Genomic DNA, 22,636 nt, shown 5'->3' with positions numbered 1-22,636 from the left:
CACATTCATCAGATTTGACTGATGTGAAAACAAATAAATACTGCCCAGTCTTTCACTATGTGGCAGAGAGATATTTTCCTGTTCAAAAGTTTCACTTAATGTTTTTCTCCAGGAGGAAATCCTTGGAAATCAGAATCAACCATAGAAGAGTCTTCTTTCTGTTTTCATAGAGCCACACAGGATCAGAGAGTCATGGAATTATTTAGGTTGGAAAAAAACCTCCAAGATCACTGAGTCCAACCTCTGACTGATCCCCACTTTGTCACCAGCCCAAAGCACTGAGTGCCACATCCAGTCATTCTTTGGACACCTCCAGGGATGGGCACTCCAAACCTCCCTGGGCAGCCCCTTCCAATGCCTGACCACCCTTTCCATGGAGAAATTCCTCCTGATGTCAAATTTAAACCTCCCCTGGCACAACTTGAGGCTGTTCCCTCTCCTCCTGTCCTTGTTCCCTGGAACAGAGCCCGACCCCCCTAGCTGTCCCCTCCTGTCAGGGAGTTGTGCAGAGCCACAAGGTCCCCCCTGAGCCTCCTTTTCTCCAGGCTGAGCCCCTTTCCCAGCTCCCTCAGCCTCTCCTGGTGCTCCAGCCCCTTCCCCAGCTCTGCACCTCCTCTGCTTTCCAGTGCTCACAGGTCACTCACCAGCATCCTCATAGAATCACTCAGGTTGGAAAAAACTTCCAAATCCAACAATTCCCTCAGCACTGCCAGGGCCACCACTGCCCCATGTCCTCAAGTGCCACATCCACGTGGCTTTTAAATCTCTCCAGGGATGGGGACTCCAGCACTGCCCTGGGCAGTCTGTTCCAATGTCTGACCATCCTTTCAGTGAAGTGAATTTTCCCTCATATCCGATCTAAACTTCCTCTGGCACAACTTGAAGCCGTTTCTTCCTCCTTTCAGGGAGTTGTAGGAAGCCTCCTCCTTCTCTTCCACCACCACCCAGGCATTCTCTGTAGTGGTCACTATTTGCTGTCATCTGGATCTGAAGTAAAATAATTTATCCCTCCCTTATCCTTCTGCCTGTATTCCCTGATCCAAGTGCCCTTCCTGGCAGTAGCAGCCATTTCCATGAATTATACCTCTAAGATTTCTTTAACATCAATGAAATTGTACTGTCACCCGTGTGTTAAGTGTTTGGATGGTCACTTGTGTGATCCATTTCACACCAGCCGAATTCTGCCCTGGTTTTAATTCTGGAGAGGTTTAAGTCTCCTGGCTGAGAACTGAGTGTTGTATTTGATCGTTCCAATAGGGAGCAGCATTCCCCACGTTTGGAACAGCTTCTCTGTGGTATAAAGATATCACTGGAGGTGGAAAATGTGAAGTAATTTCTGTTAAAGGATGCCTTGAGGTTGAGATTTTTCTCTTGTTTGGTTTTGAGACTTAATATTCGGCTGCATCAGAGCACTTCTGCCTCCAGAGCTCTCACTCTGGCTGGCAAAGAATCACAATGCAAAATACAAAGGAGGTCATACTTGATTTAATTATTATTTAATATTTGCTTAACGGGTAGCTTGAGGTCAAGGTCCAAATTACCCGACACAGTTCTTGCAAATTGTTTATAAAACAATTAAGTCCCCGAATATGCATAGAGGCAGTGAAATTAGGCAGAGAAAAGGTTCCATCCAGGGGCAATGTGTTTCCCAATTACATTCCTGACTAAAAGCTGGTGTCACAGGAAAGAAAAATAAATGAATGTTTGAATTTCTATTTTCTGCTATGGGTGATTCCAGCCCTCTAAGAAAACAGCCTAAAATCCTGTTTCCAGTGTGCATGGGGAGGTTGAAATGTAGCTCTGCTCTGGAAAGTAAAGGGATAAAGATGCCTGCTGGGCATTCCATTCGGAGTTCTCCAGCGATTCCTCCCAGGGCTCTTCCTTGGAAAGAGGAGTTTCCCTGCAGGGATCACCCAGGGCTCAGAGTCTGAGCAGGGAATTTTCCTCCCAGCACGTCCTTCTCGATTGCTGTCACTTCCAGAGTCCCTTCAGGCTTTGGGGAATTCCTTTGGTGCCGCTCCCAGGCTGAGCTGGGCTCACAGGGAAAGATCCAGCTGGGATGACCAGAGCCAGCAGCACGGGAATTGAACCAGCAGGAAAGTGGAGGAGGGTTGGAAGCACATCTGAGTCTGATACTCACCTTGCAGACCCTTTTCCATCTGGAGGAGACCCTTGGAAGGAGAGAATTGCATTTCCCAGCTAAGGAGCAGCTCCCTGCCCTGCAGAAGGGCCCTTCCAATGACCCATAAACCAGGGAGATGTGAGGAGGAGGGAGAGGCATCCAAGAAAAAAAAAAAAAACTGGGGAGAAAAAGGAGGAGGAAATCGAGGAAAGAAATAGGATGTGAGTCCTGGCTGTGCAACAAGTCCTTTGTGAGACAAATCAGCCTCTGCTGTGCGATAAATGGCCTGAGGCCAGGCTAGAAATGCTTATTGAGGGAGTCCTGGGAGAGGTGTGATGGAAGCACTAGGGACAAGGACTGCCTGGAGACCTTAAAACGACAAGACAGCTTTGATTTGGGACACTGATTCGAGGGAGCACACGGATTAGAGGTGAGCTCTGGTGGGAGAAGCCGCCCATCAAGCACCAGGCAGGGAGCAAGAGATTAACAAGGTGTGACCCACGGAGGCAAGGATGTCACAACGAGTGCCTGCAGCCAGGAGATGAGGGGGTCAAAGAACAGCTACTGGGGCACTGAGGAGCACGAACAGGCTCAGGGAGAGGGGGTGATGTTCCTGGAAGTGCTGCCAGCACAGAGCTCAGCAGCTCTGGGCAGTGGCTGGCTGGGAATGCTGGAGGGACCATGGCTAAAGAGTCAGCAGAGAGGAATTCCCTTCTATTCCATGACTGCAGTGTGTTTATATCCTTATTATTGCTCTTGTTAGTTCATCAGCCTGGGCTGTATGGGGTCATGGAAACATGGAATGGTTTGGATTGGAAGGGATCTTAAAGCTCATCCCATTCTACCCCCTGCCAGGGGCAGGGACACCTTCCACTATCCCAGGTTGCTCCAAGCCTCGTCCAACCTGGCCTTGGTCTCACCTTGATGTAGGTGAGGAGGTGAACAGTCTTTAAGAAGCATTGACAGGAGATTGAAAGCTTTGCAGGTTTCTTGTTTTCAGTTTTTCGTGAAATCTGGAGTGAATTCAATGGTGGGGGTTTGGGAATAGGAAGAAAATTGATGCATCCACTCAGAGATTTGTAACTCAGGGAAAGCTCAACCTGTAAATTTTGAGAACTGTCAGGTAACAGCCTTTGAATCAGTAATGATCATACTGGGAGGAAGGGTGGTGGAGTTCAGGGAATCATGGAGGAGCCACTTTGCCTCCAGTTCCTGGGAGAACCCCGCAGAAGTTCTTTCATGAATGGTTCAATATTTGTGCACTGCAGGGCAACAGAGTGATGAAAAAACACCTGAATAATTCATTGGGGACAATCCTCCACAAACCAACCCAATTTTTGTCTCTGACCATGGTGCTGGTTTTGGTGACTAAGGGCCAAAAGGGAGCAAAGCTTTTCATCTGAGCACCAGCCAAGTTAGGAAAGTGAGATTGACCAAGAGGCACCAACACTGGGGGGAAATAGAAAAGGAGGGAGGAGTAAAGCTGGAAAATAACAAGTGAAATGAGAATCTTTAGTAAAAAACTGGTTCAAAAGAGCCAATTTCTTTCTGGACTCATTACCTGTGATGAAAGAGGATAATTGCTCCCAGTCTCAGAGAGGAAAAGCCCCAGAGCTGTAACAATGTGCCCAAATCTGGCCACTGCACTTCAGGAAATGAGGGATGAACCAGCTATGGAGCAGACAGGAGAGGAAGGGGCACAAACAGATGTCTGAAAAATGATCTGAGGAAGAGCTTGGATGAACTCCAGCAGTGCAGGCTGCTAGGGATGGATTGGTTTCCTTGTGCACTGCCACCTGGAAAAGCAGGAATCAACATCATTGAGCATCTTGGAGAACAGGCAGGGTACAGAACACCTGGGAATGGCTAAGGGGTGCTGGGATTGTCTTTTTTGAAGGTCACATTTGTTGTGGATGGATTGTCTGACCTGACCACAATGGGGAAGGGATGGAGGTGGCTGCTCAAAGCTCCTCCAGTTCCTCCAGTTCTCCAGATTTTATCACTTTGTGAGTTAATTCAGGAAGCCCTTTGAGAAGGCATCTTCCCTCAGGCCTGATGCAATGACTTAACCACAAAACCAACCCTGAGCTAATTGCTCCTCTGTAAAGTGCAGCTCACTCTGCAAAATAAAGTGTTCCATTTAATCCCATGAAACACTCACTTGCTTTGCTCAAACTGGGATGGGAAAGGAAAAAAAAAAAAAGGATTTCCTGCAGATGCTGGTTCAGATTTCAAAATTAATCCCTTTCCACCATTGTTGTGTTCTTTTTCTGAGAAGCGACTGGGCAGCAAATTTCATTTGCAAAGACATTTGCTGCCAGGGGTTCACGTGTTATTTACCACACACGTGAGATAAGAAGAAAATGGCACTTTTGTAGATACAGAAATCACTCCTCTGGTCATGAAGCACAAAAAGAAATATTGAACAACATAAAAGCAACACCAATGGCTCGCTTCAGCAGGATCCACAAAAAATATCAGGAAGAATTTGGTAAAATTAAACAAAACATCCCTGCCCCAGATATCTTTTTTTTTTTTTTTAAATTTGCGAATGGTTGCAAGGAAAGTTCATTGCTTTTCACAAGGAGGAGGAAATGCCAGGCCCAGCAGAGCATGTTTGATATATTATTCATAAGGAATTATGTGCTGAAGACTTGTCAGGATCCAGAAGCAGCAAACAGAGGTCAGCAGTGAAGAAAGCAAACAGAGCTGCAATGAGTTTTAAACTGTTTTAATGCAGCCAATTTCCAGCCCGTTTTATTCATTAGCCCTGCTTGTCTGGGATGTTCTCGTGGCAGGATGGAAGTTCCTTCTGAAGATTTCAGAACCAGCACTGCTCGCAGTCCCAGCAGGGCTCAGCTTTGTAAACACAGCAAATTAGATTTAGGGCTTTTGAACAGAAATAAAGAGGGAAACCCACAAGGACATTGCTCACTTTTCAAAGTGGAGCTGCACTTTCAAGGCTGACCCAGTACTGTCATTTTGGGGCTGTTTGAGCAACCACTGGAAAATAAAAGTGTACTAAAAATAGCCAAGATGGGCTCATTAGCTCTTTAATTACACGTTGGTTTTCTTTTCTCTCATCCACACTTTGTCCTGTGAGCTCTCCATTGACAGAGACTGGGGAATGCCAGGTCTGGGGACATCACTGTCATTCCCTGCCAGCCCATGTCCCTCTCCTTACCTTTTCCACACGTTGGAAGAACAGGATTCCCTCATGAAGCCCTTGGTGGAACAAGCATCAAGGAATGATGCTGAGGGAGTTGGAGCTGTTCATAATGGAGAGAGAAACCTTCAGGGAGAGCTCAGAGCTCCTTTCAGAACCTAAAGGGGCTCCATGAGAGCTGGAGAGGGACTGGGGACAAGGGATGGAGGGACAGGACACAGGGAATGGCTTCCCACTGCCAGAGGGCAGGGATGGATGGGATTTTGGGAAGGAATTCTCCTCTGTAAAGCAGGAGCTGAGCTGGAGCTTTCCTTTGCTCATCCATGGTGGAGTCAATGAGCCAGGGAATTTATTGTGTCACATTTATCCCACAGACACTTCCAAAGCCACAGCTAAAGGAACAGCAGCACTACCAGTGCTTGTAAATACCATTGTTTGTTTAAGGTTTCTCTGGAACACTTGGGGAAATGCTCAGCTTGGGAAGAAAACTCCACTTTACTGCAGCACTCAGGTCCTGGCTTGTTCTAGGGAGAGAGAGAGAGATTCACAAGCAGGTAAGAAGCACATGCACACGTGGTCAGAGGTAAAGAATTGGAAAAACGAATTTAATCTATTGAGGGGCACCCCTAACAAACCCTGGAGCAGTGTCCCCTTCACTGGTGGCACTCAGGAAGTGGCTGCTGACACAGGGCAGGACAGTGCCACCCACACTGGTCCTGCTGAATCACATCCAACCCCTTCTTCACCTCCACTTGGGAATGCTCAGCTCCCACCCACAGAACCTCCCCAGTGTCTCCTTACCCTACCAGGAGAAAGCTGCTCCTGCTGTCTCACCCCACTCTTTTCAGCCCATTTCTTGCTCCTTTTTAACCCATTTATTTGATGCTGACCCTCTCCGTGAGCTCTCCTACAGAAACAAAAACTGGGAAAGTTTCCAGGAAATTCCCACTGAATGTCTGGTCTAGGTGGAGGCAGCTGCTACCCACCTTGTGCTGTAACATGGCAGGAGTTCACTCCTCAGTCGGGTGAGGGACAGCACAAAACCCGGCCAGGTTGTGGACTGAGCTGCAGTTGTCCTCTCCAGACGTTGTTTGTTAGCAGCAAACCAGGGAAAATTATTAAGGGAAGTGCTAAAATAGAAGCTGGCAGATTGATGAAAGGGAACAGGGAGCCTGTTTTGCCACAATGTTGTCCTGGGATGGGTGTTAGCAGGAGAGAAGTAATTGCTATGTGAAGAAATTTCTTCACTTTTTTTTCCCCCACCCTAGTAGGTGAAAGATGTTTTTCCAGGATTGTTGCTCTGCTGTGGTCCTGGTGCAGGTTGAAATCCCTTGGAATTCTTCCCTTGGCATTTATTTCTGCCTCCCTTCCCACCCTTAAAGTTCCTGGCTTTTTCTGTCTTCCCTCAGTTTCCTTCCCAGCTTCTTCCACCATCCCAGGACCTCCTCAGCCTCATCCCTATATCCTACTCCTCTCCCTTTTCCTCCACATCCCAGCCTCAAAGACCCCATTGCAAAAGCACGTGCCTCAAGTTTGTGACCCAGGGTTGCCATTTTATATGGAAAAGTGCAGGAATCTCACTGCCCCTGATCTGGGGAGTTGAGGGCATGGAAGGGTAAGAATTTTTCATCTCAGGGCTGATCCCTCAGCCACTCCTGGTGCTCCAGCCCCTTCCCCAGCTCTGTTCCCTTCTCTGGACAGGCTCCAGCCCCTCAATGTCCCTCCTGTCAGGAGGGTCCCAGAGCTGTCCCCAGCACTGGAGGTGTCCCAGCAGTGCCAGCACAGGGGACAGGCACTGCCCTGGCCCTGCTGCCACCCAGAGCTGGCACAGCCCAGGTGCCTTTGCCCACCTGGGCACACCTGGCTCGTGTCAGCAGCACCCCCGGGGCCTTTTCCAGCTTTCCAACCACTCTGTCCCAGTCCGTGGAGCTGCAGGGGTTTGTTGTGACATCCCCAGAGAGGGAAATTTAGTTAGAATAAAGGACACCGTGTGCACTGAGTGCCCACACTCACCCGGTTTTCTTCCAGATGCCCCTCCATAACCCAGGAGCTCTCTTCTCTGATGTCTCCCAGGTGTGACACTGAGCCTCCCACCCCTTTCTCCTTCCTTTCCCATTCAATATCTTCCAGACCTGCCTTCCAGCCAAACTTTGGCAGTGTCCTGAAATCCACATCCTGGGAAGCACAGGGATGTTTGGTTTGAGCTCTTGTTGTGTAGGAGACACCTCCTTTCCTACTCTGTATTCTTTGATATGCAATGAAATCTTCAGAGCTGTGGGGTCCTGCCTGCCACAAAGTGGGAGAGCTGTGGTACAAAAAGTTCTTTTAGGGACTTTTTGAAGATGAAGCTGATAGCTATTGGAGAAAATCACCAAGATTTTGGGACATCACTGCATCAGAAGTCCTCTTTCCCAATCACTTCCCAGGATCAGGTATTTTACAACAGAATTGGTATCAAACTGGCAAATTGATGATGAACTTTCCTGGAGTATCTACTGAGCATTCATTCTGCTTTGAAATATAGGGGTGCAGCAATTTTGGGTCCATATTTCCACTGCCACAAAAACTCCCACCAGAGGGAAGTGAGCCATGGTTTCTTGAGGGGAACAGCTTTGTACTTCAGTCATGGAGAATATGATCTGCTTTTCCTGATAACACCCAAAAACTGCCCCCAGAAATCATCACCCACTGGGGCTCTGCAATGAATGTCCCTCCTGCCTTGTGTTGTGTGCTTTGGTCCTCACTGCTTGTATCTGTAAATTAAACAAATGCCTGTTTCCAAGCACACCCCTGAGCACAGTTTAGGACCAAGTCACCTGGAAATGTCCCAAATAATCCTTGGACTTGCCTCAGGAGTCAGGACAGATCATTCCCAATAGGTGGTTTGGGTGTGACCCCTCCCCTCCTCTGGAGTTTAGGGACATGGACCTGGCCAGAGATCCCAGGATGGAATTTCCCTCGTGGTCACAAAAGGATTTGCTCTTCACATGATACCAACCTCCAGCACCAACAGAGAGGTTTCTGTCAGAGCAGGTTTCTGTCACACAAGCAGAATGTCCTCGGTGCCTGTGGACAGGAGTTACCAGGGCATGGCATACCCAGGTGTGAGGGAGGGCAGCTTGCACAGCTGCTTAATACTTGGGTTTTCCCTATGGAGTGATGGATTTAGATGGATTGAGGGGTCAGTTATCATCAAATGTGTATTTGGGTTCAGGAGTGGGCTGGGAGAGGGACTCAACAGGAGACACAAACTGAGGCCAGGAAGCTGGAAAATCATGGAATGTTTGCATTGGAAGGAACTCTAAAGATTATCTTGTTCCACCTTCCTGCCATGGGCAGGGACACCTTCCACTATCCCAGGTTGCTCCAAGCCCCATCCAACCTGGCCTTGGGCACTTCCAGGGATCCAGGGGCAGCCACAGCTTCTCTGGGCACCTGTGCCAGGGCCTCTCCACGCTTACAAGGAACAATTCCTTCCCCATATCCCATCTAACCTAAATCTCTCCTCTTTTAGTTTACAGTCATTCCTGCTTGTCCACTATCACTTGTCCAATCTCTGTCTGTCTGTGTAATAAGTTGTTCTTCTTTTTTACAAGCTCCCTTCAACCACAGTGGAGCTCCCCTGGATCCTTCTCTTCTCCAGGTGAGCACCCCCAGCTCTCCCAGCCTGGCTCCAGCCTTTGGAATATCTCCATGGCCTCCTCTGGACTCTCTCCAGCAGCTCCACGTCCTTCTGCTGTTGGCCCCAGGGCTGGAGGCAGCTCTGCAGGTGGGGTCTCACCTGAGCAGGGCAGAGGGACAGAATCCCCCCTCCCCTGCTGCCCCAGGACTTGGGGGTTTCAGGGATGGGTCATGTCCTGCTCTCACCCACCAGCACCCCCAAACCCTTCTGCCAGATCTGCCCTCAGTGAGTTCCTCTCCCAGTCTGTGCTGATGTCTGGGATTGCCCTGACAAAGGACAAGCAGAGAAGCCAAAGCACAGCTCGAGGGCAGAGTGGATTTGTGTCCCCCTATTTGTGTGAGGGCTTTATGCACCTCCCTGGGCAGGAGCAGCAGGGGACAAAGGAGGGGAATGAAGAAAATCAGGAATAGGCACTGGATTTGTTGGAGGAGAGAGTCAATCCTTACTCAGGGATGCAGTGAGTGGGGATGAGGATGAGGAGGGTGTCAGGAGTCAGACACTCAGTCCTGGGGCAGGGGCTCAGCTGGGTCCCAGTGCAGGGACCACACCTGCCAGGGGATGGAAATGGGACACGTGGGGTGATGGTGGTGCCATTCCCTGTCTGGGGACTCCATAGGGTGTCACATCACCCAGAGCCAGCACAGGCAATTGGATTTCCAGCTGCACGTGGGTTACTCTAACCATGGAGTTCCTATGCTCAAGTCCTCTGCTCTCTCATCCCATGGCCTGACCCAGTGCCTATTTGGTTTTCCTGGAGCATCCTGCTCAAAACACACTTATCCTCTAGCCTGAAAAAACCCTCAGGATTGCCAGGATCTAAAATATTTCTTTTTCTCTCTGTTCAATGTGGAATAGAAAGGAAAGAATAAGAAGACACAGCACACTGCAAACATGTTATTAAAATGAACTGTTTATATTATCTCGGTTGAGTCAATACATTATAATGTATTAAAATGGAAAGGTACAAAATTGAAATAAATACTTTCTGATTCATGTATAAATCTTTTGTCAAGATGACATTTTGTTTCTTTTTTTTTCTTTTTTTTTTCATCAGTACATGTTTCAATAAAACATTTAAAATGACAAAGTATCATTTAAAATATGGTTCATGGAAGAAAAGGTTGAAATCAAACAACTTTTGGCTTGTTTTGGCATGAGATCTTGACACAATCTGGGTTCCCCAAAACCACGTAAATGGTGGTAAAATATAAATGCTCAAACTTATTTAAAAAAATAAACAGGCTTTACAAAACCCTCTGATCCTTGACTTAGCCACTTTTCTGTATAGTCTGCACTTACGATATATACATTCATTATTGTCCAAGGGAAGACAGCCACTGACGTTCATTTAAAGAGCTTGGTGGAGAGGCTTAACAAACATTTTGCAGCTGACAACAATTAAACACGGGTAAAGAAACTCCTGACAGTGCAAAAAAGGAAAACAGCTGAGAAACCAAAGCGTACAAATGGCACAAGGAAGAGGCAAGTGCACAAGCCCAGATCTGATGCAAAGCTCCAGGCCAGGTCTAACAAAACAGCTTTGGCCAGGATAAGCTTTTTTTTCTCCAAAGGGGAAGGCAGGCTTGGAGATCAGTCCTGATGACAGCATTTTGGGCTCCCCTGCAGATCCCAGGGGTGTTCATGATCCTGGGAAAATCCCCCCTTGGCACACAGGAACCTTCTGCAGATCCCTTCCTCGCTGGTGGTGAAGCAAGAGCTGAGCTCAGTGGAATATCCTGGAGTAAGCCTGGCCTGGGAGAGATGAGAAACCACAGAGCAAGAGGGGCAGAGGGGGAAGTGTGAGTGTGGGCTTGGGACCTTGGGGGAGAGGCAGTGGGGAATTCCCTCCTGGGCAGCAGGTTTTTATCAGGATCCCGGAGCAGGCTTGGAGGTGTGCTTTAGTCTCAAGTGTGCTTTTTGTCTTTGTCACTGTAGCCAGGGGCTGTAGTGGTCCCTCTAACCTCTACCATGTGCTTATCATTCTGGGCAATGGGCAGGGTCCTGCTGGCTGGGGGGGAATGGGCTTCCCTGATGGATAATGGTGACTTCTTCCAAATTTCAGCATTCCAGGAACTCTTCACGTTTCACTCAAAAGGGGAAAACAAACCTGGTTATGTTAAAATAGAATTAAAGAGAATCTTCCTGCCAACATCTGGATTAACCTTTTCGAGGCTTGGGTTGTTTTGCTGCCAGCCAGTGAAACCACACAGAGCAAAGGGTGGATTTTCTTTGTTTGCTTGCTTTGAAGGCAGTAAAAGATTTTTCTCCCACCTCAGAAAGAAGGGACAGCCCCATCCTGGCTGGGTTGAAGGGTAGCCAGGACTTGAGGAGGTGCTGCCTGTGCTGTTCTTGTTGCTTAAATCCTTTTGGAAACCTGGCAGTTCCCATCCTGTGAGGAAGGATCTTGTGGCACCAGCTGCTTGCACTGCTCTGAACATTGCTGCAAGCTCCCATATCAAAGGGAACAACCCCATTGTAAAAAGAACCCTGTAAAGATGTGATAGACAGTCAAGATCTGGGGAGCAAAATTGTTTTCTTTCCCTCCACAAAAAAGTGTCACAGTTAAAACTTGCTGGGAAATGCCAACTTCAGGCCTTTTCCTGTTGGAAAATATCACATCCGTTGGGAAATGAATGACGTGATTTGAAGCTCTTGGAGGTCTTCTTTGACATTTTCCTTCAGTTTGTTTTCTTTTCTTTTCAGAAAAGCTTTTGTTTTAAAATGCACGATAATTTATATATTAAATTAAAAAAAAAAAGAGGATGCAAACAGGGAAAGATCAAAACAATCTCCCTCCATGATAGCCAAACTGTTTTTGTTGGCATATGCATTGCTTTGCATATTTTTGTTTCATGTTTGCTGTTAGCCTTGAGGTTTCCATGTGAGTAGGGAAAATAAATTCACAGAAATCCTTAAGGGATGAACAGCTCTTTCCCATCCAACCCCCCTGTGCAGAAGACTTGATTCACCTTACCTAAAGCTCTCACTTTCTCTATTTTTGAATTTGTGACTCGGTTTTCAAAGGCAAACAAAGCAGAAGTTCTCTGAGTGCTGCTTTCCAATGGGAGGGACCCACTTGAAGCTGCTCCAAGAATTTCCATGTGCCAGTGTGGCTGAAAGGAGGTCACTTGTCCTACTGTTTTCCCTGAATTTAATTCACATGGTGCCCAAGAAGGGTCTTTTGTGGGCTCCTTTTTCACCCCTGAGAGGGCATTTTGCTCTTTTTTCTTTTATTTTTTTTTACCATTTTGTTTCCTAATCCAATTTTCTTACAGCTTTCCAAAGTCTGCCTCAGTGGAGCTCTTGAAGGAAGCAGCAGAAATTCCAAGCAGAAATTCCTGCACTTGAACAGAATGGTTTTCACCCTGCTAACCATTCATTCTGATTAAAACTTGGGAAAAAAAAATTGTTGCTGACTATGTGCTACAATGGTGATGAAGTTTTCCTCTCCAGTACCAGTTGGGATTCATGTCCTAAATCTTGTCTGCTAGGTCCCAAATCAATTGAATGAAGAGTGTACGCTCAAGGAGAGGCTGGCTGAGGATGCTAAACACCTCCCAAAGCTGAGAAATTATTTTAAAATTACTTTGCCCTGCACATCCTTTCAAACAGCAACCAGCAAACATTTCCTGGGCTGTTCCTGCAGTGCTGCAGGACAGCCTGGACTGTGGCACAGAAAGCACTGGCATCATTTATACAGACAAAATGTGCACTTGCACCATTCTTCAGTGAGTTTTGCAATCCAAAGGCTGAGTTTGTGGTGGAAAAGATGATTAGGTGGTTGATGGTGGCTTGGGAGTGTGGGAGAAAACCCCTTTGTCCATGGTTGTGTTGGAAATTTCATATATTTCAGGAATAAGAGCAGAAATTCCTAAATCTGATCTCCTCCACATCTCACACCCAGCCTTAACTGTGGGATGTCAATACAAATGCCCCAAATTTTGGTATCAGACAAAAAGAATGAATAAAAGTCCTGATTTTTGCCAACAAGGATGTGCAAGACAGAGTTTGGGAATGTTGATGAGCTGATCCATGAATGGTGGGTGATCCTACCCCAACTCCCAGACAAGGGTCTCACAGCAGCCCTGTGACGTAAATATTGAACCTGGGTGGGCAAATGGAGTCACACAGAGAAGAAGGAGAGAAAAAGTGTGAGGAAAAACTGCAGCAAGGATCCAGGGATCCTGGATGCCAGCCTGCTGCTCCAGGGAGAAGAAGAGATGTGTCTGTCTGCTGGAAGGTGGCAGGGACACCAAAGGAGCTCTTGGGACAATGTTCATTTTCTGAAGTCCACATTTTGGCTTGTTAAAGGTCAGAGAAGTACACTGGGCATGAGACCAGTGAAAGAGAGAATCCAGAAGATTTGGGAAGTCGGGTATGGAGAGGGGACATGAAGAAAAGCACTTCCAAAAGGCTGCTCCAGAGGGACATCAGTGGGGTCTTCACAAGCACACCCTGAAGTGAGATTTGAAACCATGATGGAAAGACCAAAGGGATTTGCTTTCACAGATTCCAGTGGCTGCCAGTGGAAGCTCCTCATCTCACAAGAAAGAAAGAGGAGGAAGAAAAGAAAGGCAAAGAAAGAGGTTGAGAGAGCAAGACTGAGGAAGATGTTTTTTAAAAAAGAAAGAGGAAGAAAAATAAAAGAAAGAAGAAGAGAGAAATAGAGAAAAATTAGAGATAAAGAGGAAGAGAGAATGAGAAAAAGAAAGAAAGAAAGATAAAAAGAAAGAAAGATACAAAGAAAGATACAAAAAAAGAAAGAAAAAGAAAGAAAGGAGAAGAGAGACAAGAGAAGGTGAAAGAAAAGAGAAAGAAAGAAATGCAAAGAAAGAAAGAAAGATACAAAGAAAGAAAAAGAAAGAAAGGAGAAGAGAGAAAAGAGAAGGTGAAAGAAAAGAGAAAGAAGGAAGGAAGGAAGGAAGGAAGGAAGGAAGGAAGAAAGAAAGAAAGAAAGAAAGAAAGAAAGAAAGAAAGAAAGAAAGAAAGAAAGAAAGAAAGAAAGAAAGAAAGAAAGAAAGAAAGAAAGAAAGAAAGAAAGAAAGAAAGAAAGAAAGAAAGAAAGAAAGAAAGAAAGAAAGAAAGAAAGAAAGAAAGAAAGAAAGAAAGAAAGAAAGGATTAAAATAGAGAAAATTAAGAAAAAAGTAAAGGGAAAAAAGAAAGAAAAACCACATAGTTTTCCCTATTTGCAATCTGCAAAGGGGGTGTTTTCCCTTCCAACATTCTGCAAAGTGCTGTGAGGCAGAGAAAAAACAGGGAGACTGTCCCATGCAGAAGGTTTTGGGAGATAGCACCTGGCACAAGGTTTGCTACAATAAGTTGGTTATTCTTTATTGCGTTGGAAATAAAACAGTCATGGAAAGTCCTGCATAAATCCACAGCCATGGCCTGCAAAATCCCCGCCTCACCTTGAATTTGCTGAATATTTTCAGGGTTTAGGGCTTGATGGTTTTTGGTGTTTTTTTTTTTTAAATTTGGTTTCAAGGATGGAAATTAGAGCTGGTCATGGCAATTGTTCTTCTGAGGGCAGGAAGGGGAAAGTCTGTCTATACAGAGAGATTCTCCTGATGTGTTTCTAGCGAGGGTGAGCAAAGCACTGTGCCCAGCTTGCAATCCAGGGTAATATTTTTTAAGAGGAATTTTATCTGATCCCAGAACATGTTCCTGTTGAGCAAACCAAAGCTTGGTGGGCAACTGGAAGATGAACAGCTGGTGGAGAGCTGTGCCATGAGTTATTTCTGTGGGATTCTGGTAATTTATATCAGTTCTATGGTTAATTAATCCAATGGAAACACTTTCATGCTGGTTTTGGGACAGGGAAGGAGGATGGGCTGTTGGAGACAGATTCTGCAGGAGGCTGCTCTAAAAGCCAACTCCTCTTGATGTCTGTGGGGCCACGAAGAGGCAGGTGGGCCAAGGGCAAGGGGACACTACAGGTCCATAAATCCAGATGGCATCTCTCAAGGAATAAACTTTTTCCTAGCAGGGCACAGCTCCTTCTCCCAGATGTGTTGGAGATACAGAAGGGCAGCTCTGCAGGAAGAAAATTGATGGGAAAAGCTCTTGTAAGGGATTGAGAGTGCTGATGTTCTCCAGCTGAGAATGCTCCACGGCCCTGAGAGGTGGGGAGCAGCTGAGCTCACAGCCTTTGAAAGCAAAGCTTGGTTCCAGCACCAGCTTTTCTATATAAAGAGCTCGGACTTGGGATCAACTGAACTCCTTTTGGGGACAAAGATCCACCAAGCACCACGCCACGAAACATCAGCCAGGAGATCTCCTCCTCTCTGCAGAGAGCCAGTGCTGAGGCATTTCCACTCTTTGACTGGAGTGATTCTGGACCTGGAACAAAGGAAGAGCAAAGCTTACCAAGCTGGAGAGATGAGCAGCTTTTCAGACATGCAGCCAATCCTGCAACAAATCACAGGATTTGCAGTCAGCAGCAAGGCCAAAAGGCAGCATCCATCGAGCTGTAGGATTTGGCCACAGCACAGTGCCTATATCTGCATGCCAAGCAAGTATTCCTGCCAGTGCCTAGTGTCAGGCTGTTTATTTCTGTCCGGATTAAAACCAATTAGAACATCAAGCAGCAAAATCAGAGTGCAGCTGTCGTCTAAAAGATGTGGTGGAGATCAGGGAAGACTGGAAGTTAATTGGTCAATGACTAGAAGGAAGGTAAGCAAAGAGAGAGGTATGGAGTTGTTCTATTTCTGGAGCTGAGAAGGAAAGATTTGTTCCCTATCCTCCTGTGTGAAAAGAATATTTAAAAAGCTTTCAGGAAGGAAAAAGCTGATGAAAGCAAACTGGAAAAGTTTAGGTTACTTGAACTGCTTGTGGTGTGAGAACACAAAAGAAGAGTAAGACTGCCCAGAAAAGGAAAATTCAATGAATCAATCTGTCCTCTTGGGTCTCAGCATGGGTTTAGCTGAGGTTTGTGCATGTTATACCTTTGCCAAGTCCCCCCAAGGGTGTGATCCACACCTCTTGCACCAGACTGTTGCATAGAGTGGCCGTGAGCTGGCAGGGTCACCCCAGAGGTGGCTGCAGGTCACTAACAGTGCTCTGCCACTTCACAGGCTGCACGAGTAAGATCGTGTTAAGCTGGAAAAGCCCTTGGGATGAAGGACTTGAAGAAGTTGGATAGCTCTGTATATTCAAGCCTAGCTCTGTCTTATTTTTGGGAAAGGCCACTGGAGATTTTTCAGGCATTGAGAGACAAGAAGACGAGCGTCGGCATTGGCCAGCACAGGGAGGGCAGTCACATGTGCCATTAATGGTCAATAAATCCAGCAAATTTTGTTGGTTCCTGCTGGAGGCTTGGAAATGTCCCCATTCATGGTGGTTCAGCAGTAGCAAAGCTTGGAGAGAAGTGGGAAGAGGTGTGGTGGGGGCAGGTTTGAAAATGAACCGTGGCCTTTGCCCGCGTGGATGCTTGGTCCTGACTGTCACGATATCCATCAGCTCTGCAGGATGCAAAGCCAGCTCCTCTGGAACATGGAATTTGTGCTTCTGGAAGGGAACATGGAGCTTATTGCGAGTGCTGGAGGCTCATTGTGTTTCTCATGGTGGCAAGGGCTGGTCGTCCACGCTCCGCTGCTGCCTGTGACTTCAGCAGTGTGGAACAGCTGCCACAAAAACCAAATTCATCCATTAGAGAGCTGGGAGAAAGCCTGGGGATGCCTGCTGTGATCCTGATAAAACACGTGCTGCCGAGAGGAAAAACCCAGCCTTTGTTGGTTAAGGATGGACCAAATCCTGCCCTCAAACCCCTCCAGAGCGGGCAGAGACCGCCGGGCTGGCGCTGGTGTCCCACTGCAGCCACACCCTCGGATCCTCCTGGTCCCAGGGGCACCCACAGCCCGGCCTGGAGCATCTCCCTGCCGGAAGATCCCAAGGGAAAGTCAAACCTGGACTTCACAGCAAATCAAATGGAGCGCAACTGAACCACGAGCGTGATGCGAAACATCGTTTTGGCCGGACGAAACGCAGTTTCCACAACCTGGTTTTAAGGAACAGTATCACACAGAGATAGATACACTATGCTAGGTCTGGAGGAAAGAAAAGAAACCAATATGCTAAATAAACTAAGACATACAGTATAGGGGATATTCTGATCAACAAACCAATCACCATTAGAATCAAAAAGTAAACCAGCCTTTCACTTAGGACCCTAACAACATTTCTCAATGCACTAAGTACATTTTAAACCATGCAAGTTTACACAAACATCTTAACTAGGTTTTTTTTTTTTTTTTACTTTTTAAAACACCAACATTATGCATTTCTTTGTTAATTATATTGGTTAAAGTTGCAGCCGTTCACTGCCAAATATCAGATACATCATATACATATTTTTATACAGAATCTGGACAACACAACATTACACAGCCTAAATAGAGAAAAAAAGATTATTTGTTCCTTTGTTTGTTTGTTTTTTTCAGTTTTGTAAAAAATATGAAATGGTGATAGGAAGGAGGGAGAAGGTGTGGGAAATCTTCTACCAAATTAAGGGATTATATCAAAATAATTCCCAAATCACAGTACAACAAGGAAAAAAATGGTTCGAACTCAGCTCCACATTTAAGATTCTCTTAGCTAAGAAACAAGACTTTACACACAGAATGTATCAGTATTTAAAAATAGAAAGAATTGCAACACCATGCTGTGATTCCAAATACATCTTAGTTCAAAAAAACGTTCAAAAGGGGAAGGTAAAAAAAAAAAAAAAACAACAAATTAATTAATTGATAAACTCAGTGATTGCAAAGTTATCTCGTTGGTTTGGATTTCCTACCTACTCGCGATGCATTGCCGTGGGATGGAGCTGGAGCAACGCCAGGATAAGGGAATGACTCGGGAATCGCTCGCTGGGTTCTGCTGGGGCAGCTGGAGCTCGGGATCTGAAACCATCCCGAGGATTTGGGGTCTCTGCTTTTCCTTCTGTAAGCTCTGAACGAGAGCGGGGTGAGGACCTCGGGGGCTCCCCCACGGCCATACCCTGCCCATCCACACGGAGCAATGCATGTGTTGGATTAGACAGAAAGGAAACAGAACCTGGAAATCAACCATGGAGGATGCTGTGGTTGACATGGCAAGTATACAAAAATGCTAAAATTTCAGATATAATCAAAGATACAAAATCAGTTCTGACAAGAGGTTTTTTTTTTTTAGGTTTTTTTTTTTTTTTAATAGCAACCATTACAGTGCAAGGTTTTAAAAGTTATTATTACAGTAAAAGGTGTGTATCTGGTTTTACAGTAACTGTAGCACTGATTTTTGTTATGTATAGTAGGTCCCTGATGTAAAGTGTATGCACCAGTTGGAGAGAAAACCCCGCACAATAACGGCTCTTTAGCTTTAAATACATTTTTCTTTTTTTTTTTTTTAAACAGATACAAAATAACACATCAAGTTCACAATTTCACAAGCACGGACTTTTGCCTTAATAAAAAGCATGAAAACTTGGTTGAAACCCCGACATTTAAAGAAATGTAAAAACTGTTCAATGAGGGACATGTGTGTTTGAGTCACGGCTTTCTGCCACTCCACCGAGCTCCTGGATGAGTCTGTGCTGTCCAAACTGCTGCTTCTTGCTCACCCACCAGTTGTTTGTTTGGGTTTTTTTTCTTTTTGGCCAGGCAAAGTTGTGTTCAGCTTCCCACAGCTGGGATTTGAGTTTGTGCATTTAACGTTATCAGCAATCTATTTTTTTGGGTGGATGAGTTCTCAAAAAGAAGGATCACCCACAGAGGGTCTGTGACACAGGTTCATCTGGATGGGGCTCTCTTTTCAAATGATCAGGATGAGATGCAAAGGACTGCATCCCTGCAATAATCCTTGGAAATTGGTTGGAAAAGACCTGTATGATGATCAAGTCCAACCATTAACCCAGCACCATGGTCACCATTAGACCGTGTCCTCAAGTGCCACATCCATTCTGGTCTCACTGCACCCAGCTTTGACTTTTCTGAGTTAAAGAAGCTTTAGAATCACAGAATCACAGACTATCCTAAGTTGTGAGGATCATCAAAGTCCAACTCCTGGCCCTGCACAGGACTGTTCCAGGAATCCCACCCTGTGCCTGAAGCACTATGGTAACTCACTAATTTATTCAAACATTGATTTTGCTTCACAACCAGCCTGACTTGTCTGAAAGCAAGAAAACAGTAATCAGAAAACAGCCAGGAAAATCTGATGCTGCAGTTTAAATCCCAGCTCCAAGAAGAGGGATCCAGCTGACTTCATAACCACCAAAAACACAAGCTTCCAAGAGAAATGTTCCTGTCCCTCAACAGTGTTCCAGGAATTTATTTAGTGCATGATTTTGCAATTTCTACCTTCTCAAGTTGCCTTTCCTCAGGTAAATAATATGCTTTTCGTCTGAGTTCAAGTTATTGAAAGTTAGACCCAGAAAAGTGGAATAGAATTCCTCTCCAAAGCTGCACATCTCCTTCCACTGATGGCAGAGGAAGAAGATGCAAAGGACTCAGACCAGACTCCTTGTGGGAGAGAAAGCTGAGTGGGATTAATCCCTCTTTTGACTTCTCTCCCCACCCTAAATGGGTGGGTAAGTAAATAAGCAGAACTCAGGTGGTAAAGGCTGCAGAATTACTTAAAAGGAATCTCTTACACAAAAAAAATGCTGAACATATTTTGAAAATTGCATCTGCAATCCTCAGCAAAATGAAGCCCCAGCCAGAGGCTGGAGGAGGTTTGATGAACATTGTGAGCTCAAAGGAGATAAGGACAAATGTTTTATCAAAGTTCTTCCATCTCTTTTTCCCTTTAGATTTTATCCTGGACACTTGATGGACTTTTAGGAGCAGCAGGAGTCCAACACAAGAGTGGGATGCCCTTGGTTGTGTCACACTAAATCCTCCCAGGAGATTTCTGCAGTCAGCTCCACCCCTGCCCCTCAGCTCCTCCTTGCCAATTCTGTCCATGTAGGAATCCCTCCTTCCCTACAGCACACCTGCACCTTTTCCCTGTGGAAAAGGTGCCCCTGGGTTTCCTAATTTTTAAACACTACCTATTTTTGAGAAGAGCCTGGCTCTGCTGGTGGGATCTACCCAGCACTGGGGGAAGCTCATAGCAGTCTAGCTCCTGGAAAAGTAAAAAGCTTGACAAAATCCCTGGTCAGGAAGAATTAACCTCTTCAAAGAGGACAGGATCAAGGATTAGACACATTCTCATCGAAGTGCTCCTCTACCCTAGGCTTTAATTAACGAGACATTCCTCTGGAAGCTTGATGGGCCAGTGGAAGAGCAATCCAAGCATGGAAGCCCCTGGTGTTGTAAGGTGCCTCACTGCAGGAGGGATTTATTTATGATCATTATTCTAAAGCAAAAATCCCTTTAACAGTCTAATTCAACTTCAAAACCCTGCAACCTTGTCAAAGGAAAAGCACTGCTCCTCCCAAACTCTGAGCAGCAAGGCAGAAAAGCACAAGCCTAACTACAAAAGGCTGAAAAGTCAGGAATTCCACGAAAACTTTATGGTCTGCCCAGAAAATACTTGGACATTTAAAGAACAAGCTTTCAAGCTGGAAAAGAAGTGGTGGAAATCAGATAAGCCAAGTTGCTTCTATTAGACTATGTCAAGGTTTGGGATCTGAGACTGTGAGGCTTTTTGAGAGGGGTAGGCTTTGTTATTCCAGGAAACAATGAAGATCTCTACTTTCTCCAGTGATTTCGCCCCTTGGTGTTAATGCCTGAATTTCTCTGATGAATTGCAGATGGAAGAAGGACAGCAGGAATGTTGCCTCATTCCTACACAAAGGAATTTGCTGCATGGGTAGTGGAAATGGCCTGTGATCTCTACATTGTGTTAGAGGATCACCCCTGGCTCCTTCTGTAGTCCGTGGAAGGAAATTGGCATTTCCAGAGCCTGATTGATCTCTCCTGCTTTAGATATCTCTGCTAGGAGGGGTGAGGGTTCTTCTCCAAGGATCAAAGACAAAGTTGAGCAGCACTAGTTTGAGTTTGGAGAGTTAACTTTTAGTTATCTAAGTCAGATAAAGTGAATTTTACCATCAATATTCAGTCTTAAAAGTTTGTGGAGGTTGGGATTTTTTAAGGTACCAATGCATTTCAATGCTGGCTTATTCCATCCTGAATTTATTAATCCACATTGGAGCAACAGCCATCTTAAATTTTTGTTCCTTCATTTCATGCCAAGGCAGCACAGCTGCTTTTCCCCTGTGTTGTCAGCACAGTTCCTCTCATCCCACTGCACCTGTAATTGTTTTCCCACTTGGGACTCCCACATTGACATTAATCCCATAAAATCTCTTTGGAAGGTGGAAACAAATGATGCCACTTGTTCTGCCAGAGAAAAGATGTCAGCTTTGTGCAAGAGACGTGGACACACTGAAGGATTCCTTCTTCAGAAATAAGGTACCAGACATTGCAGTTCAAGCCTCTGAATTGTTTTTAGATGCTGCAATAAAAATTTAGAAGAGGAGCTGCAGGATCTTACAGTGTCCCTTTGGAGGGGCTTGGCAAGATGATCTTGGTTGTTCAAGATTATCTGAATTCCCCAAATGAGCAAAATTGGCTGTGGCCAAATCTGGACAGAAGACCAAGACTGAAAGCAGCTCAAGATTTTCAGCAGGTGACATTTCTCTACTGAAACCCTGAGGTGGGGAAGAAGATGAAAATGAGGTTATTTGAGATGAAAATGAGATTGTTTGGGATGAAAATGAAGTTGTTTGGAAGTGCTGCTGTATAAATATGGTGTTAAGTGGCCTTTAAGGTTCTAATGAGATCTTTTACAGAAATCAAACTTTTAAATATTATCAACAAGTCACAGAGTTAAAAGTGAGAAGTTCTTTTCCTCCCATAAGGATTGGAAGAAGCAGGAGATCACCTTGACAGGTGAGCAGTCTGCAGGGCACACTTTAAAAATTGATTTGATCTTGGGACACTGGGAGCCTCATTATCTGAACAAACAGAGATTGATGCCTGTGTTTGAGTTGGTATCTTGGACTCCTTCTAAAGTCAAGACAGATGCAGACATTTCTAGGTCATGATTCACCTGACAAAGTGCAGGCAGCTGCTTTACAATGACAGGAAGTGCATCCAAGAAAGGCACATTCCTTCCTAAATGTGGCATCCATTCATTAATCTACACAAGTGGGACAACCACACTGTAAATGTCTAAAATTGGGTGAGTCAAATTTCACCTTCATTGCAAAGTTATTCATTTTCACTTTTTTTTTTTTTTTCCCTCCCAGAGCAGACAGGATGTCATGGAGCAAATACAAATCTCAAGGACCAATCCCATTTCTAGGGGGAGAGTCAGAAACCTTAAAACTTGAGAGATTCCTATTGCAGTTTTGTGGGGGATCTTTTCTGGATGAAGAGCAAGGGGAAGAAATAAAATTGCCCTGGAAGAATGGCAAGGAATCATTATCTTGCCTCACACACCCATCTAAGTCGTGCAGGGGTGACAAATTTTCATGGGAATGTAGATGAAAGATACCTTAATAAAGAACTGAAAACAAACCATGTGCTAAAAACTTACGTTGTTGCTTCTAAGAGAAATTTTCAAAGGACACAAACAGTGTTCTCACAGTGTTCTTCTTGGTTTCTACAAAAGCAATGATCCCAAAATCCTGCCATGAGAGCCAGGCCTGAGCACACCTGGGGAAGGACATCTGGCTGCTAA

General features: G+C 45.4%; 1 protein-coding gene across 1 annotated transcript in view; it reads right to left on the bottom strand.

The window, feature by feature from the left end:
- Positions 1-9,862: 9,862 nt before the first annotated feature.
- XKR6 (XK related 6) overlaps positions 9,863-22,636 on the bottom strand; it is a 213,314-nt gene continuing 200,540 nt past the window's right edge. Inside the window, exon 3 of the mRNA XM_014886503.2 lies at positions 9,863-22,636. This exon is cut by the window's right edge and continues 26,993 nt beyond it. The gene's annotated coding sequence lies outside the window, so the exon portion shown is untranslated.

Source organism: Sturnus vulgaris, chromosome 3 (assembly GCF_052056855.1).
Source record: "Sturnus vulgaris isolate bStuVul1 chromosome 3, bStuVul1.hap1, whole genome shotgun sequence".
Lineage (NCBI taxonomy): Eukaryota > Metazoa > Chordata > Aves > Passeriformes > Sturnidae > Sturnus > Sturnus vulgaris.
This window is presented reverse-complemented; position numbering and strand designations above follow the sequence as displayed.